The 16,699-nt window shown below is 38.8% G+C and overlaps 1 protein-coding gene across 2 annotated transcripts in view; it reads right to left on the bottom strand.

Annotated features, from left to right (window-relative positions):
• LOC149223535 (uncharacterized) overlaps nt 1-16,699 on the bottom strand; it is a 316,798-nt gene that overhangs the window by 50,135 nt on the left and 249,964 nt on the right. The gene's annotated exons all lie outside the window — the stretch shown is intronic.

Here is a 16,699-nt window from a genome sequence, read left to right as displayed (position 1 = left end):
TTGCCGAAACATATCCCCACGTCCACCTTTTGGGGAAACTTGGAGAAATGTATCCCCAATGTGGGTGGCACAATTCACCAAAATGAGTGCTTGTGGGTGCCCCCTTGAATTTTGCCTAAAAACTACAATTATGAGTAGGAAAGCATAGTATTCAACTCTAGGGAGCTACTAATGCAATGCAATTATAGTAATGCTAAATTCTTGAAGTAAAAGGATAAAAATGAAAGATAAATGAGAATGCCACTCTATGTATGAGGGTATAGAACTGAAATGTAATCAAGAACACCAAGCCCTCTATGTACCTTGATGTTGGTGGCGTTGATTGTTGAAATCCTCTATCATGACCCTAGTAAAAATGTACCCATCATTCAAACAAAATCTTGATTTGACATATTAAGCTTTTTCTATCTTATTTTAATGCTTATAGGGTGATATCGATGATGAGGATCCCAATATAGGCAATGATTTTGATCATCTGTAGGTATTTGTTGTAGCATGATTTTTTTTGGACTATAGAGGCCATCTAAGAGCCTCTTTGTTGATGTATTTTTGGTTCAAAGATGGATTGTATCCAGTGCTATTTTAGTTATGTGCACCCTAACTTGCTATATAGGCAAGAAACTTTGCATTTTGTGTATAATGGTTTGGATTCATATGGATGCGCATTAATATTTAAGCATTTTTTCAAAACTTGAATATTTATGTATTTTGGGGTCAACTAGTTTGATCATTGATCTGATTTTGATAACATTGGTTCATTGTCCATTGTTCATTTTCAGTTTTAACTTTTAAGCATTGACCTAGATACTAATGACCTCAACCAAGCCGTTGACTCATCACTCTTTACTATTTTTGAGTTTGAGTAATTTCAATTAACTATTCCAGTCTTTAGACTTTAACATCTACTATTTTTCTTAGTACTAGTCATATTCTAGAATACTAAGTGATGAATTCAATGCATACAATATTTTACTATTTCTATTTCATTGAATCATTTATGATTTATGAATCAATGTATGTCATTATTGAATTTGAATGTGACACAAACACACACACACATATTAATGTTCCCCATGATTTTCACTAAAAGTTTGGGGTGCTCCCACACATCCCCCTTGTGCATCTCCCTGTTATTGCATCCCCCCCATCTCAGAAACTTGGTGGAAAATTGGTTATATTTGTATATCAAGGTTAGTTGCATTATTAAAGGGTAGGTTTTGAAGTTTTAATCATCACTTTCATAGCCATCACAAGCTGTCTTATAGATCAGATCATATGAAAATTCATCTTTTCTAATTTATCAAAGTTATCCTATCATCATCTATGTAGAAAAAATTTCTATCTCAATTCTCATCTACATCTCAAACATCAATACACACATTATCAACAACAATACAAGTTTAAAGTGAACAAGTTTTTTCATAATCTCGATTGGCTGTTAATAGAAGTGTTACATTTATCGTGACATTATTGAAGTTATTGCGTAATATCATTGAAATCAAACTTCTTGATAATATCACTAAAAATTATCACAATAATTTTCCCTAATTTAATTTATCGAGATAATTTTGTATATATTGAGAGTTGAACTAAATTTATCGCCCTATAGTTGGAAAAGAAGGAATAAGGCATCATTTCGGGTTTTGATGTTAATTTTTGGTAGCTAAGGGACAGATTCCTTCCTTTGGACAATCTTCCTCATCAAGAAAGACCCCTCCTAGCCCTTGAAAGAATTTAGTTTGGTTGAGGAAAAATATAATTTTATTATGGAAACCCACATGTGCACAAAAGGACAGGTCGGCCCTAAAAGGAAATTGGACACCCTTGGATGGCTATAAATACAAGCCAAGTAACCCTTATTTGGAGATCGTCACCAAGGATTCTCTTCTTCTCTCTTCTTTGGTTTGGCTCGCACAAGTCTGAAGTTGGTTCGCGAAGATTGGTTCGTATAGGTCTGAGATTGTAGGGTCCAAAGCTCGCACGTGCGGATTGGGGTTTTGCTCTGCAACAACAAGGATGCTACAAGGAAATTTAGGCCACAACTGCTCACATGCAGGCCTATTCGTGCAACTGGAACATTTCAATTGCACACACGTCTCACTCTTCATGCGGCTGGAAACTAGGGTTTCATTTTGACAAGAGACTGCAATTGACTGCAGGTTGGTAAAGTTAACTCTGAGCAGTATTATTGTTGGGATCATATTTCTCGATATTATTTGGTTGATTTTGCTAGATAATTTTGTATTGGCTCATTGTACTCTCTCTTTGCTCAATATGTTTTGACAATCTAATAAGAAGAAGAATTTGAAAGGGTTTTACCCCTTGTGTGGTTTTAAAGTTTTTCCTTAGTCATCGATCAATCCTGGTGTCTCTATGTGTGAATGCTTCTCTTCTATTGTTCCTTTATGTTCCACTACATCAATGATGATATTGTTCTTTCTATATAATTGCATATGTTGCTAATGATGTTATAATGTTGTGGGGTGAATTCAATATATAAATAATGAAACACAATTATCTAAAACAAAGAACAATATAGCCCTAAGAAAAATTAACATGGTATCAGCGTTGGGTTGAAGAAAAGTCATTGAGATCACCCCCGTGAGAACACCTTTGATGGAAGCAAGGGAAGATAGAGGAAACCTAAAGGAATGCTAGGGTTTGAAGGAAACCCTAAGGCAATCTGGTTATTAGGTTTTGATGGATATCATGAGGTTAGGGTTTGGAAGAAACCCTAGAATATGATAAAGGCTTGAGTTTTGAAACCCTAGCAGGATCAATGAGAAGTTGTCCTAGCACTTGTGACAGATTTAGTGTAACCTTAATTGGGCTAATCTCAATTAGGTCTAGTTGCTAATAAAGATGATTGAAAATATTGAAGGCAACATTGATATATGGATAATGGACAGTAATAACTCTTGAAGGTTAGCTCAAGAGGGAGATGATCTCTTCTTGTTAAAGATAAGTACCACTTGGATTTATGTTATTTCTTTGTGATATTAGACTTATTGTTTTGATTATTGCTTAAGCTTCCTGCATATTTGAGTATTTGAATACTACTAACCTCTAGATGAGACGTGATAAGTAGATCCCTCTTGAGGATCATCTGAGTTGCAAGAAGAGAAGAGTTAGTGCTGGAAAAGGAAAAAGTTGCCAATGACAAATAAGTGCTTTAAGTTGCTAAGGTATCCAAATAGTACAAGGTACATATAGTACATTATTATCTGCAATATTGGATCGCAAGGTAAGCCCCGGGGTATGATGAGAATATCACCATCATAAATGACTCAGGTATGCATATGAAAGTAAGTTTGATTTATGATATATGTGATAGATTGGTGCACTTGATATTTGGCAAGTATCTTACATTTTATTAGACATGGAAGATTTCTTGATTTTAGAAAGCTAGCTAGAAACAATGATTTTTGTTATATGGAATCTTGATAAGCATGGTAACCCTGATGATAAAAGTGTGACAATAAGATTGATACTTAGGATCTTCTTGTTGATCTTGGTTAGGTTTTGATAAGCTTAGTAAATTTGACAATGTGGTAAAATTGGATGCCCTGACTTGATGATTAAGTAAAGTGATGCTGTGATTGTGATCCTTAAAGTATGAAGATACACTTATATGACTCTAACCCTTGATGAATATTTGATGATATGTTCATTTGCGATAATGAAGCAACTAAGGTCGATTTGTTATGATATAGTTTTATTTCATGATCTGACAGTTTTGTTGATGCATAACAATATTATGTTAGTAGGTTGAAGTCATGATTGATAATGATTGAAGAGGCTTCTCATTCAGAGTGAGAGATTCTTGATGAGATCCCAACACCTATCATTATTTGCAATGGATGATTGTAGAATAAAGCAATGCATCTGGACATGAATAGATGATCATTTGATGTTTTTAAAGGAAGACTCATGTTTGCAGGTTGAAGAAAACATTATATGGTTTGAAGCAAGCTCCTCGAGCCTGAATGTCTGCATTGATAGTTACCTGATGAAGCTTGGATCCACAAGAAGCAAGTGCTGACTCCATTCTCTGCTTCAAGGTGGTTCAAGGTATGCCTTTTGGTTTTATATGTTGACGATTTATTCTTGACACGTAGTGAGCCTTTGATGATCGAGTGTAAGAGGGAGCTGGCCTCTGAGTTTGAGATGAAGGACCTTGGAAGAGCACACCTAGGTGATGCTTTTGCTTGGGATTTGTGATGATGAGCAAGAAATAGAAGTCCGTAGCAACGACTGAGGTTGAGTACATTGTTTGCTAGCTGCGAGGGAATTTGGTTAAGGAAGATAGCTATTTGAGCAGGTTTTGGATACAACAGTGACATACTGCGGCAACAAGGGTGGGATTTGATTGGCAAAGAAACCCGTATATAGATGGGATAGATATATCTTCATAGATTGAGACAATGCTGTTGTATGAGACAAGCTTAGGCTTGTGGTTACTGCCTTCCATGAGAGGGAAGATGAATAAGGTATCCTTTTATTACATGTTTTTCCTCTAACATAACATTTGAATTGATGTTTCGCATGAACAGGAAAGCAAAGGTTTGTTGTAATATATGAGGCAATTGATCTTCAGAGAGAACAACATGGATTGATGGATATGACTCTCCTGGATAAAGGGTTCGGGCTGATTGAGGACACTAAGCTAGTTCTTCCCCCCTGTTTGAGCTCCCAGGGTGAGGAATTAAGTCGTAGAGCTCTTGGGATCGAGGGACCTTTGGATTTGATAGTGTACACCAGTTGGCATCTGTCTTTCCCACCCATCTAGTCAGTGGGTGCTGGTTGCTTGAGTTAGGCGCGATCCTTATTATTTATGGCAAGTGGCATCTTGCTCAAGATAGAGATGCAGGTGTTCTACCACTAACACTTGAGGGTCAAGTTGGGAAGATCAACAAATAATAGGATAGGTGCGATCCTTACCATTTATAGTAAGTAGTATCCCTCTTATTATTGCTAGGAAGTGGGATAGGTGCGATCCTTACCTCATAAGGTAAGTGGCATCCCTCTTATTCTCTGTGGTTTCCAGGGTGGTAGCATTTGGCTCCCCACTGGTAGAGTTTCCCGGGTGGTATCATTAGGCTCCTCGCTTGCAGAGTATCCCGGGTTTAGCATTGGCTCCTCACTGGTAGAGTTTGTCGATTTGTAGCATTGGCTCTCCACTGGCAGAGATTCCCGGGTAGCAAAATTGGCTTCTTGCTCGCAGTGATTCCGAGTGGTAGCAATGGCTCCCTGATAGATAGAGGGTGATAGATTGGGCTCCCCTTCGATGTCAAATTCTTGTTTTTTAGATTCGAGTGTTCATCATATGAATAGAGATGAGCAAAGCATGGATGAGCAGAGATGAGCAAAGACGACATTTGATGGTGATGAGATATTTGTGATGGGACATATGTTGCAGTTGTTAATTTCTCCCTAGCTGAGAGGGAGTGTTAATTTTGGTAGCTCAGGGACAAATTCCCTTCTTTGGACAACCTTCCTCATAAGAAAAGACCCTCCTAGCCCTTGGAAGAATTTAATTTGGTTTTGGAAAAATATAATTTTATTATGGAAACCCAAATAGGCACAAAAGGACATGTCAACCCTAAAAGGAAATTGGACACCCTTAGATGGCTATAAATATAAGTCAAATGACCCTCATTTGGATATCATCAGCAAACATTCTCTTCTTCTCTCTTCTTTGGTTTGGCTTGCACAGGTCTGAAATTGGTTCGTGACAATTGGTTTGTACAGGTCCGAGATTGTAGGGTTTGAAGCTCGCACGTGTGGATTAGGGTTTTAGTCTGCAACCTCAGGGATGCTACAGAGAAATTTCGGCTGCAATCGCTCGCATGCGGCTAGAACGTTTTAGCCACACACACATCTCACTCTTCATGCGGCTAGAAACTAGGGTTCCATTTTGACAGGAGAGCGCATTTGACTGCAAGCTGGGAAAGTTAACTTTGAGCAATACTATTGTTGGAATCATATTTCTGGATATTGTTTGGTTGATTTTGCTAGATAGTTTTGTATTTCTTCATTGTACTCTCTCTTTGCTAAACATTTTATGACAATCTAATAAGAAGAAGAATTTGAAATGGTTTCCCCCTTGCGGAGTTTTTCCCTGGTCTCCAACCGATCACGGTGTCTTTATGTGTGAATGCTTTTCTTCTATTGTTCCTTTATGTTCCATTGCATTGATGATGATATTGTTCTTTCTATATAATTGCATATGTTGCTAATGATGTTATAATTTTGTGGGGTGAATTCAATAAATAAATGATGAAATACAATTATCTAAAGCAAAGAACAATATAACTCTAGAAAAAATTAACATTTGAAAGGTCATTTATGGATTTTCTTGTGTAGGAATTGAGCTCTAAGGGTAGTGTGAGTCTTGTGACCATTTTTCATTGAGCAAACAAGGGAAAATCCATAGTTTTTTTTGCCATCAGCTAAGCATTTGTGGAGTGGACATCTACTCCAATATACCTTATCCATATTCTTAGGTACTTAAAATAAATTGTGCTTCCTTTTCTTTGTTTTTAAAGGTTTATTATAGGGTATGCAATGTTCATTAGATATACCTCTTTTTTCCCTCTTTGAATGGAGGATTTAACGCTCATGTGGCTAGGGTATTTTAATTGGAGCATTGTTTAAGTTTTTTGTGGATTTATATTCAATGTTTCCCCCATTTTTTGTCATATAGATTTATAGATTTAATTAGTGCTCTACACATTTCACAATGTGGAAGTATGGTCTACCTACGGGGTCATAATAGAATGAGGTTGAATGGCAAGTTGTGTGTTATGGAAATGTTTGGCGAAATTAGTGTTTGAAATATCACCTTGCCAAAATACCAAGGAATGAATTGGAGATTTTCCCAACATCCACCCCAAAATTTGTCCACCTTGCAAATCAATCCATTTTTCAAATGCATAAGAAGAGTGATCAAAAGGAAGAAATGAGGCTTGAGGTCGCAAATAGATTTGCCAGACTCTCAGGAATGCAAGAAAGCCAATCCTCAAGCTTACATTCTACAATGAAGAACCCCTCACCATCCTCACCTTTCTTTGTGCCAAGGTCCATGCCTAGTGGGAAACCTTCTATTCGATTGATGGTGAAATTGAAGGAGGAGGAGGAGGCTGACAAATCTGTGGCAAACTGTTTTTAATGGAGTGAAATACCATTCAACATTGCCAAGAACAACACATTCTACGATTCCATGTTTGAAGCTTACTACAATTATTGGTCCACGATACAAGGGCCCTTATTATAATGGCTTCAAAGGGCCTCTCCTTCAAAGGGAAAAGACCAATTTCACAAGGAGATTGGCTGAACTAAATGAATCATGGGAGATCACAAGATGCATCATTATGTCAGATGTTTGGAGAGACGGGAATGGCATGTCCATTTTGAATTTCTTGGTTAATTGTCCCATGAGGACAATGTTTATCAAATCTATTGATTATTTACTAAATCTATTAATGCATTTGCATATGTTAAATATGCATAGTTATTATGTGAGTTATTGGATAACTTCATCCAGGAGATAGGTTTGCAATATGTTGCCCAAGTCAATAAGAACAATGTTGCTAGCTATGTTGCTATCGGAAAATTGCTCATTGAGAGGTATTAGAGCTTATATTGGACTCCTTGTGCCACCCATTGCATTGATTTGATGCTAGAGGACATGGGAAAAATTCCTTGGATCAAGGAAATTGTTGAGTCAACTAGGAGTGTTGCAAAATGTTATACAATCATACATATGTTCTAACACTAATGAGACAATTTACAGATGGTAAGGAGTTGGTTTGTCTTTCTATCACACAATTCATGACTAGATTCATTTATCTTAAATCTCTCCACAATTCTATGTTGGAGTTGTAGAGGATGTTTCTCTAAGATGAGTGTAATGCTTGTGTCTACAACACTAAAGTGGATGGGCAAGCCATAGCCCAAATTTTGAGATACAATCAGAGTTTTTGGATGGGAGTGGAGGAGTTTTGTGCTATCAGTGACCCTTTGGTAAAGATTCTTCACTTGATTGATGGTGAAAAACTTGCAATGGGCTACTTGTATGACACCATGGAAAGAACCAAGGAATCTATGCATCGGTACTATGAGGACAAGGGGGAAAGATTCTCTAGACGAGATAACATATGGGGTGTGATTAATGAGCAATGTTACAACACTGTCCATTGTCTGATTCATGTGGCAGGAATCTACCTCAACCTCACATACTCTTATGCATGTGGATTTAGGTTTGATGCAAAGGTTATGGATGGATTTTTCCAATGTGTTCAGAGGATGGTGTCGACTTCTATTGAATGCTTGGAGATTTCCACACAAATTGAAATTTATAAGCTGAGCGTCGGGACATTTGAGTATGATATGGATATCCAAGGTAGGACCACTAGGGTGTCAAGTAAGCCACAAGTAAAATTTGTTTCAATTTTCAAACTTTCAAATTTTCAATGTATTTCTATCTATTTCTTATTGGATAGAAATAAAACTTGTTGTCTTTCCATTGAATCTTTTCCATTTATTTATTGTGGATGTTTGGTGGGAAAACTATGGTAGAAGACTCCTTGAGTTGCAAAAACTTTCCATTTGGATGTTGAGTCAAACTTGTAGCTTTAGGGTGTGAGCACAATTGGAGTGTCTTTGAAAAGATACACCCCAAGAAGTGAAATAGGTTAGCAATGTTCAAATAAAAATTTTATTTTTTTATAATTTCACTATTTTAATTTATGGCATATGCCCATGGGACATCATCCTCTAATTACAAAATGCCGCTCATGCAGGTTTGATGTCTAAACACCTCGATAACATTGGGAAACTCCTTTGCAAGACACATTCCTTAAACCTAGCCATTAAATCCTCACCTCCTCCTAGAAAGCTTTGTACCTTGCTTGAATATCAAGCAAGCTCCATTCTTAACCCCCTTCTAGGAAAAGGATCACTAAGGTCACTTCACATCCATTAGTTGATTCATCCTTCACAAGTGACTTTCCATATACCAGGTCTCCTCCCATCGATGAAAGTTCGTAAAGAGTAGGGAGTCTTAGTTGAGGTGACAGTGGGCTAAGTCTCGATTGTTGCCCTTGATCTAGCAGTTGTCCCTTTAGGAGTCCTTTTTAGGCCCCCTGCTAGGTTGAGCGGTAACAGGCCCTAACAATCATTTCTTGCAGGCAGCAGTGCAGTTCTTGGGAAGATCAGCGCAAAGCCATAGAGGGATCATCCAACAACACTTGGGGACTTGCTTTCACCACTTGGGCTTTGCCAGCTTGCCTTGAGTTAGCCCAAGTGCACACTTTCCAACCGCCAAGTTGTAACCCCATGATTTTATAATAAAATAGCCCAGAGCAACGCAGTTTTTGGCTTAACTCATGGTGTTTGATCTGTGTGCAAATTTCATGTGTGTTTTTGCTATGTTTGCTTTGTTTATCATTGTATATTTCTGTTAGGAATATTACAGTGGTATCAGAGCTCATAGTCTTGGCTCAACCTGTGGGAGTAGTATCAGTCTATGACACCAGAAGACCAACAAAACGTGACTTACCGGAGGCAGAGGTACAGGAGTAGAGAAAGGCAATTGCAAATTACCCCAAATCCAGTGATAGTTGAACTGGAGGTTGAAAGGCCAAACATGGGAGATAATGAGGGAGACAAAAGGAGTAAAGAGGAGGAGTTTGCCCAACACCTTCTAAAGGCCGTTCAGGATTTGTCTAAGGGTATTGAGGAACTGAGGCAACAAACTTGCAGCAACAACAAGGGCAAAGGGATTCAAGGGGAATTCCAATTTGATGAAGGCTCTGACAATTCGCATCACCACGAGGCTCATCGCATTAACGTACCACTCGTTTCCAGTACACCACCCAGGTCTACAATCCCCACATTTTTAACATTTGGTGTTGGAGGGTCGCAAAGGCAAGAGGAGATGCCCATGGGGGACTAATTTGTGGAGTATCAATCCTATGGGCCCAACTTTGGAGAGGCTATTACGTTTAGGGACTTTCGCCAGTTGAAGGGTAACAATAGGGGGAAGGGGAAAGGCAGAGGAAGCTACGCACATGGTATCAATTTGCAGTGCACCATGGGGAGATTGTTCCTCATGACTTTTGATGGCTCATCCAAGAACTCAGCGAAAACATGGGTTGGAAATGAAAAGCTACATGTCTACTTCCAACTCAATCAGATGATAGAAGGGGAGGCAATTAAAATTGCCACATTCCATTTAGAGGGAGAAGCCCATGACTGGTGTTTCCATGGGCTAACCACGATGGGGGCATGCAGGAGTTACAGCCTATGAGGATTTCCCTAGGAGGGCATTGGAGCGTTTTGAGAGGAGCACTTTGGGAGTTAACAAGGCTCAAGAAAATGGGGAGTGCTAAGGCCTACAACTCCAAGTTTCTAAGATTGTCAGTGATGGTGCCTAATCTATTAGAGGCTAGGAAGGTTTTCATGTTCGTAGAGGGGCTAGCATAGCCACTGAGGGGATTGGTGAAGTCCAACATGCCCACCACCTTCCAGGACACAGTTAGGAGAGTGCGAGACTTGCAAGATGCTCTACCTAGGGCCAGAGCGCCGGTACCACCCAGATAAGGGTTCCAGCAGAGGGGGGGAGACACTAGGGCTTCACCACCGAGAGCCAACCAGGGGCGTGGATAGTTGGATGAGGAGACATGGAGAGACCCCTAGAGGAGGAAGCTATGCTTCACTTGTCAGGAACCACTGGTACCAAGCCATAGATGCACAACGGGCAAGGCCCACTACATTAAGGTCTACTCTGATAGTGACCAAGAGGACGATGAAGAGTGGGAGGTAGGAGGAGATGATAGCGTGGCACACGTGGAGAGGGGATTGCCACCACCACCAACACCGGGGGAGCCCCTTTCACACCAACAAGAGGGGTCCTTGCATCCTTACCTAGCTTACCTAAGTTTTTGACATTGAGGATCAGAGGCAGAGTGTAGGGGCATAATGTATCAGTTTTGGTAGACAGTGGGGCCACCCCAATGTTCCTTGGGAGCGGGAGCAAGAGCAACATTTTCATAAGCTCCCGGTTTGGGAGTGAATCCCGGAGCGATTTTTTAAAACTACATATATTTTTTATATTTTGTAATTTTTGATACATATATGTCAACAAAAACATGTAGAATGATGAATTAGATATAAAAAAACATGGATTGATCATTGAACCATATCACATCAATCATCTAGACGTCATAATCTTCATCAACCATGTCCACAAGTTAGTAAAATACATATTACAACTGCAACATATTGAGTCTCATGAATCATGATTCATCAAATTCAATCTTAAAGTTTCAACTTCAAGCTTTCAAAATTGAAAATTCAATATATAACATTTATCATCATTGATCACCAAAGTTGTACTTGTAAGCTAAGTTTAACCATTACAAGAAATAATATCTTAGATATTTCTAAGTCCTAACTTCTAATTGTTAACATGAAATGAAATGTTATAAAATGAAACATGAATAATGAAATGAAATGAAACAACTTTAGTCTTTCACGAAGCATCATATTCATAATTCACAATCATTAGCAATGAGTTATAATTGCCAACTTCAAACTTCAAATTTTCATTATCACAGTCATATATTGTTTCAAAAAATATCATTATGATATGAAAGAGTCAAGAGTCAAGGACTCGACTCAACAATTATGAAAACTAATAGAAACTAGAAAATACAAGTAAATTGTAAATCTACATGTGGCCCTTGCCACGAGAGTCTCCAGGAGTATAAGCAGGTCGTGGTGGTCTTCTAGGAGTCTCCTGCATAGATCGACGACCAGAACAAGAAGGCACATGCCCTCCACGTGAGGGTGTGATGGAGGTGGCGACAGCAAAGGAACAAGACTCAGAACTCGAGCACTGCTACTGGATGGTGGAGGTGGCATGGCTGCTGCAGCTGCTTCATCTTCATCCCTTATAAGTTCCTCTTCCAGTTCTTCAAGATGTATAATGCCATCCTCCAAATTGTCATCCTCTGGATGATTGTCCCAAATTTTATATGTGGGATCCTCATAAGCCCGATCATAGTAATGACTCAACAACCTTAAGTTGTAGTGCACATAAACCAAGCTTTCTGCTCGGTTTTCATTGAGTTTGTTTCTTTTCACATTATGTATGAAGCTGTAGGTGCTCCAACACCTCTCTGCAGAAGAAGTATTTACAACGTGTGAAAGAACTTTTTTTTGCCAATTTTGGCAAAAGTCCTTGGTCGCCATATGTTTCCCACCATGTGAGAGAATCAAATCTATCTTTGTCTTCCATTGCATGGAAGTTACCAAACAAACCAGTGCCACTGAAGTATCTGCCTATTTCAAGGCAATGTTCCACCAAGACTCCGGTGCGGGGAGACGCGGGTGCGGGGAGACGCATAGGGGGGACGTGTGGGAGTACCCTCAAATTTTAGGGAAATTTCGGGGGTGCGGGGAGTCGTCGAGGTATATATATATATATATATATATAATTCAAGTTCATATTCATTGTTCACTGTTCAATGTTCAATAATGAAAGCATAAAAATATTAAATAGACAATTGAAATTTGAATCGTTGATCCATCCTCATTATTCATTTTGATACATACATCATTCATATGACATACTCAAGTGACAAGTCTCATTATTGAATTAATTATTATTCATACATACCATGAGATTCGAAAAACAAAAATAAAAATCAATAATAAAATATTCAAATAATGCTCATGTTGTAATCAACGATTTTACACTTGCAGGCTTGCAGCTTGTTGTGTCACTGTTTTAATTTTTTTTGCAATTTTTTTTTGTTTTTCTGTCCTGCAAGAAGAGTTTAAACAAAAAAAAATCGTCATGTAAATTAAAATTTACAATGCAAATATAGTAGAATTAAATTTAAATTATTAAAATTTAAAAACAAAAACATAAACAAAAAATAAAAATTAAATTCAAGTGACTGTGTTTTGAAGCATTTTGAAGTTTTCATTAAAATTTATATTAAAAACTATTAAAATTTCAAACATTATAATTATAGTTTAAACAAATGATATCAAATTTAAAAATAAAAAATAAAATATATATATATATATTTTTAAATTACAGCAGGGCCGCAGGCTATATGTTCATTGTTACAACATTTTTGTTTTCTTCTAAACTACAACATTAAAACAGTTCAGATTTCAAACTTTAATGTCTACCTGGAGGTGGAGCCGCACAGCGTCAGGGACAGAGGGTTGACGGCAAATGACTCAGGAGGTCTGAGGATGTTGGGTTGCGGCTGAAACTTGAAAGTCGTGGTCAAAATTTTAAACAACGGCTGGAGCAACTGCCAACAACAAGACTGGAAGGGGGCGCAGCACGCTGTCTCGGCTCAGCGTCTCTCAACGGCAATGACTCGGCTCACTGTCCCTCAACTTAGACTTTTAAGTTTTAGTTATTTAGTTTTAATTTTAGTTTAAAAAAAAATAAATAAAATTAATGGTTTTGATTTTTGAATTTTTGATTTTGAATTTTTAATTTTTAAGTCTTATTAGACAAATTTAAAGGGGGACGCCCAGGCGCACCCTTTTTGGAGAGTCTAGACTCCCACACTGAAGGGGGATGCCCAGAAGCACCCTTTTTGGGTAGTCTTATGGAGTCTAGACTCCCATACTTGGGAAACACACCCCCTTGCGTCTCCCCGAGACTCCCCAAAAAGGGTGCGTGGGAAAACGCACCCCCAGAGACTCCCCGTCCCGGGTGCGTGGGGTGCGAGGGGTGCGCGCACCCAACCCTAGGGGACGTGTCCCCGTGGAACACTGTTTCAAGGCGCATAGCTGCACATTCCTCCCTGTCAGGTATCAACTTTTCTAATGCTTGCAAATATCCACTAGTTACCTCTGCATCTAAATGGGGTTTGGTCCTAATCCCATCCCCTGGTGTAGGTTGGCCCAACCAAGATGTAGAGTAGTGTTTTGGCATAAGGATATACGCCAAGCAATGTAGTGGAAGATTAAGTCTATTCCACCGTTCACACACACAATCGTGAATCGGTTTGTACAAGTCGGGATCTCTGTTATGAACAATATCTTTTATTTGCCCCAACATCGTATCCATCTGCTCATACACCTTGCCAATCACTGGTTTGTTTGTATCTGCAAACTGAATCATGTGATAAATGGGCTTGGTGAAATCCAATACTTGCCTCACACTTGTCCAAAACTGACCATCAAGAGTGGCCTCCTCCACCACTTCAAAACCTCGCCTGTCAGCCGCATTTGTAGCCCTTTCCTTTACCTGCCAATGTGCACTTGATACCATGCTAGCCAATGACTCTCTTACCTTCAAAAGGCGCCTGAAGGTGAGGTAATAGCTACCAAATCTGGTCTTCGCAATCTTCAACAACTCCAATCTCGAGTGACTGCGGAAAAGGCCATGGGTATTGCTATGATTTGTAATAAATTTTATCATTTGTTTGCCTTTCTTGTACAAATCACCAATCCATTTGTATTGTGCATTTTTGTTCTTGACAACATCATGCATCAGAAGGTTCAATGTGTGAACCAAACATCCAAACCAAAATATGTTGGGGTATTTATCCTCAATAATTGCTCCCGCTGCCTTACAATTAGGAGCATTATCAGTGATGACTTGGATGACATTGTATGGCCCAATACGGTCAATTGTTTCAAGTAATGCTTTTGCAATGTTGATGGCGGTCCTGAACTTGTTTGAGTAATCATGTGCAGTTAGAAAGATGGCACCACTAACAGACACAGCAAGAACACTTATCAATGGCTTTCCTTTTACATTTGTCCATCCATCAGATACAATGGACACCCCATGGTCAGTCCAAGAACTTGTCATTCTATTCAAAGAATGTGATATTTTTGCTTTTTCATGATCAAGTCCAACAGTTCTTGCCTTGTCATACCCAAGGCTCTTGTATCCTTTAGGGGCATCATTTATGGTAGAAACCATTTCGTGCCAATAAGGTGAGCGAAGAACATTGAATGGTATCCCACATGCATAGAGAAACCTGTAAACCTTTGAATCCACATCATTCCTACACCCCTCATAAAGGAAATCTAATATGATTCTACGCCTTAAAGTTGATGACCCTGTGCCTCCATATCCACTGCCTTGGGAAGATGCTGAAGGAGTTCTTTGTGCTTGTGATTGTGAGCTTGGTTCAAAAAAACCCCTTGATTTTTTAGATTTGTATGGGGCTTCCTTCTCTTCCCTTATGTATTTGGCTCTATCTGCTGCTGACACCGCTGGACAAGTTTTGATTCCTATTTTTTTATCTCCATCCCATGGCCTTTTCCTGTAGAGGTGTTTTTTGGCACGAGTGTATGAACCTGTATAATTATTGTTGCAATGGGGGCAATGAAATTTAGTGGCTCCACCCCCTCTCCTTGCTTTAGGCCTGTTAACATATTTCCACAATGGGGTTTGGTCTTGTGTAGTTTTTTGAGTCATGTTCACCCTCCTCCAGCTCCTCCTCACCGGGGTTTTCATCAAATCCACTTTCTCCAGCTTCTTCATCCCCCTCTTCATTTTGGCCCCTCCGTTTCTTACTCTCCAGCACCATAATAACCATAAAAGGGACCAAGAAGAGGAAAATGCCAAGAAATATAGCTAGGTCCATGATGTTTGATATTTGTAGGCTTCTGAATCTGCAAAATTTAATGGGAATGGGAATGGGAATATGAATGAGAAAATTAATTTAATTTATTTAGATTAATGAATTTAATTTATTAATTTAATTTAGATTCATGATTTTTTTACTAAATAAAGTTAATAAACTAAACTAAACTACTACCTAACTAAGGTTTAAAATACTAAATTACTAAGTTACTAACCTCTTTGTAGGCTTGCTCCTTGCTCCTCAGCGCTTGCTCCTCGCTTCTCCTTGCTCCTTTGCTCTTGCTCTCAAGCTAAACTCAACTCATATTTTTTGCCCTAATGTGATTTTAAAACATAATTTTTCTTTTTTAAATTAAATTTCTTTTTGCGTCTGCGATTTTTTTTTCCGCGCGGAATGCTCCCGGCGTCGCTCGAATCGCTCCCGGAGCAAAATTTTAAGCTGTAATTTTTGCTCCGGGAGCAATATCGCTCCCGATTTTGGCAGGGAGCGCAAATTTTTTTATCGGGAGCGCGCTCCTGACCCGCTCCCACCCGGAGCACGGATTGAGAGCAGGTTCGAAGGGGGGGGAGCGCTCCCCCACAACTCTGGGTCACCCACAACTTCGTCGATGCACAAATGGTGCAGAGAAGAGGGATCACGACTAAGGAGTTTGAGGGGTTCTCAATGCTTGTGTTGGGGGACAGGACCATGCAGTGTACACGTTATGTTCCCTCCCTGACAATGTGTTATGAACATAAATTAAAATAGATAATAAATAATAATCATAATAATATAAATATAATAATAAATAATAAGTAAATTAACTAATGGTTAGTTAGTTAATAATGAAAAGGCATGTCTTAAAGACATGCATGTTTGTGAAAGGGTACTTACCTAGCTATATATACAGGATCCTCATTCTCAATTGTAATCATCCTACATCAATTCTTTTATACAATATACAATTTACAATTACTATCCTACGATGGATGTCTTTTTTACGAACTATTTTAAATATTTCCGTTGCGTATACAACTTTTGGTTGTTACATTGGTATCAGAGCAGTGGATCCTCTGGTC

The sequence above is a fragment of the Pinus tabuliformis genome, chromosome Q (assembly GCF_031772625.1).
Source record: "Pinus tabuliformis cultivar Carrire ecotype Pingquan chromosome Q, CPIR1, whole genome shotgun sequence".
NCBI lineage: Eukaryota > Viridiplantae > Streptophyta > Pinopsida > Pinales > Pinaceae > Pinus > Pinus tabuliformis.
This window is presented reverse-complemented; position numbering and strand designations above follow the sequence as displayed.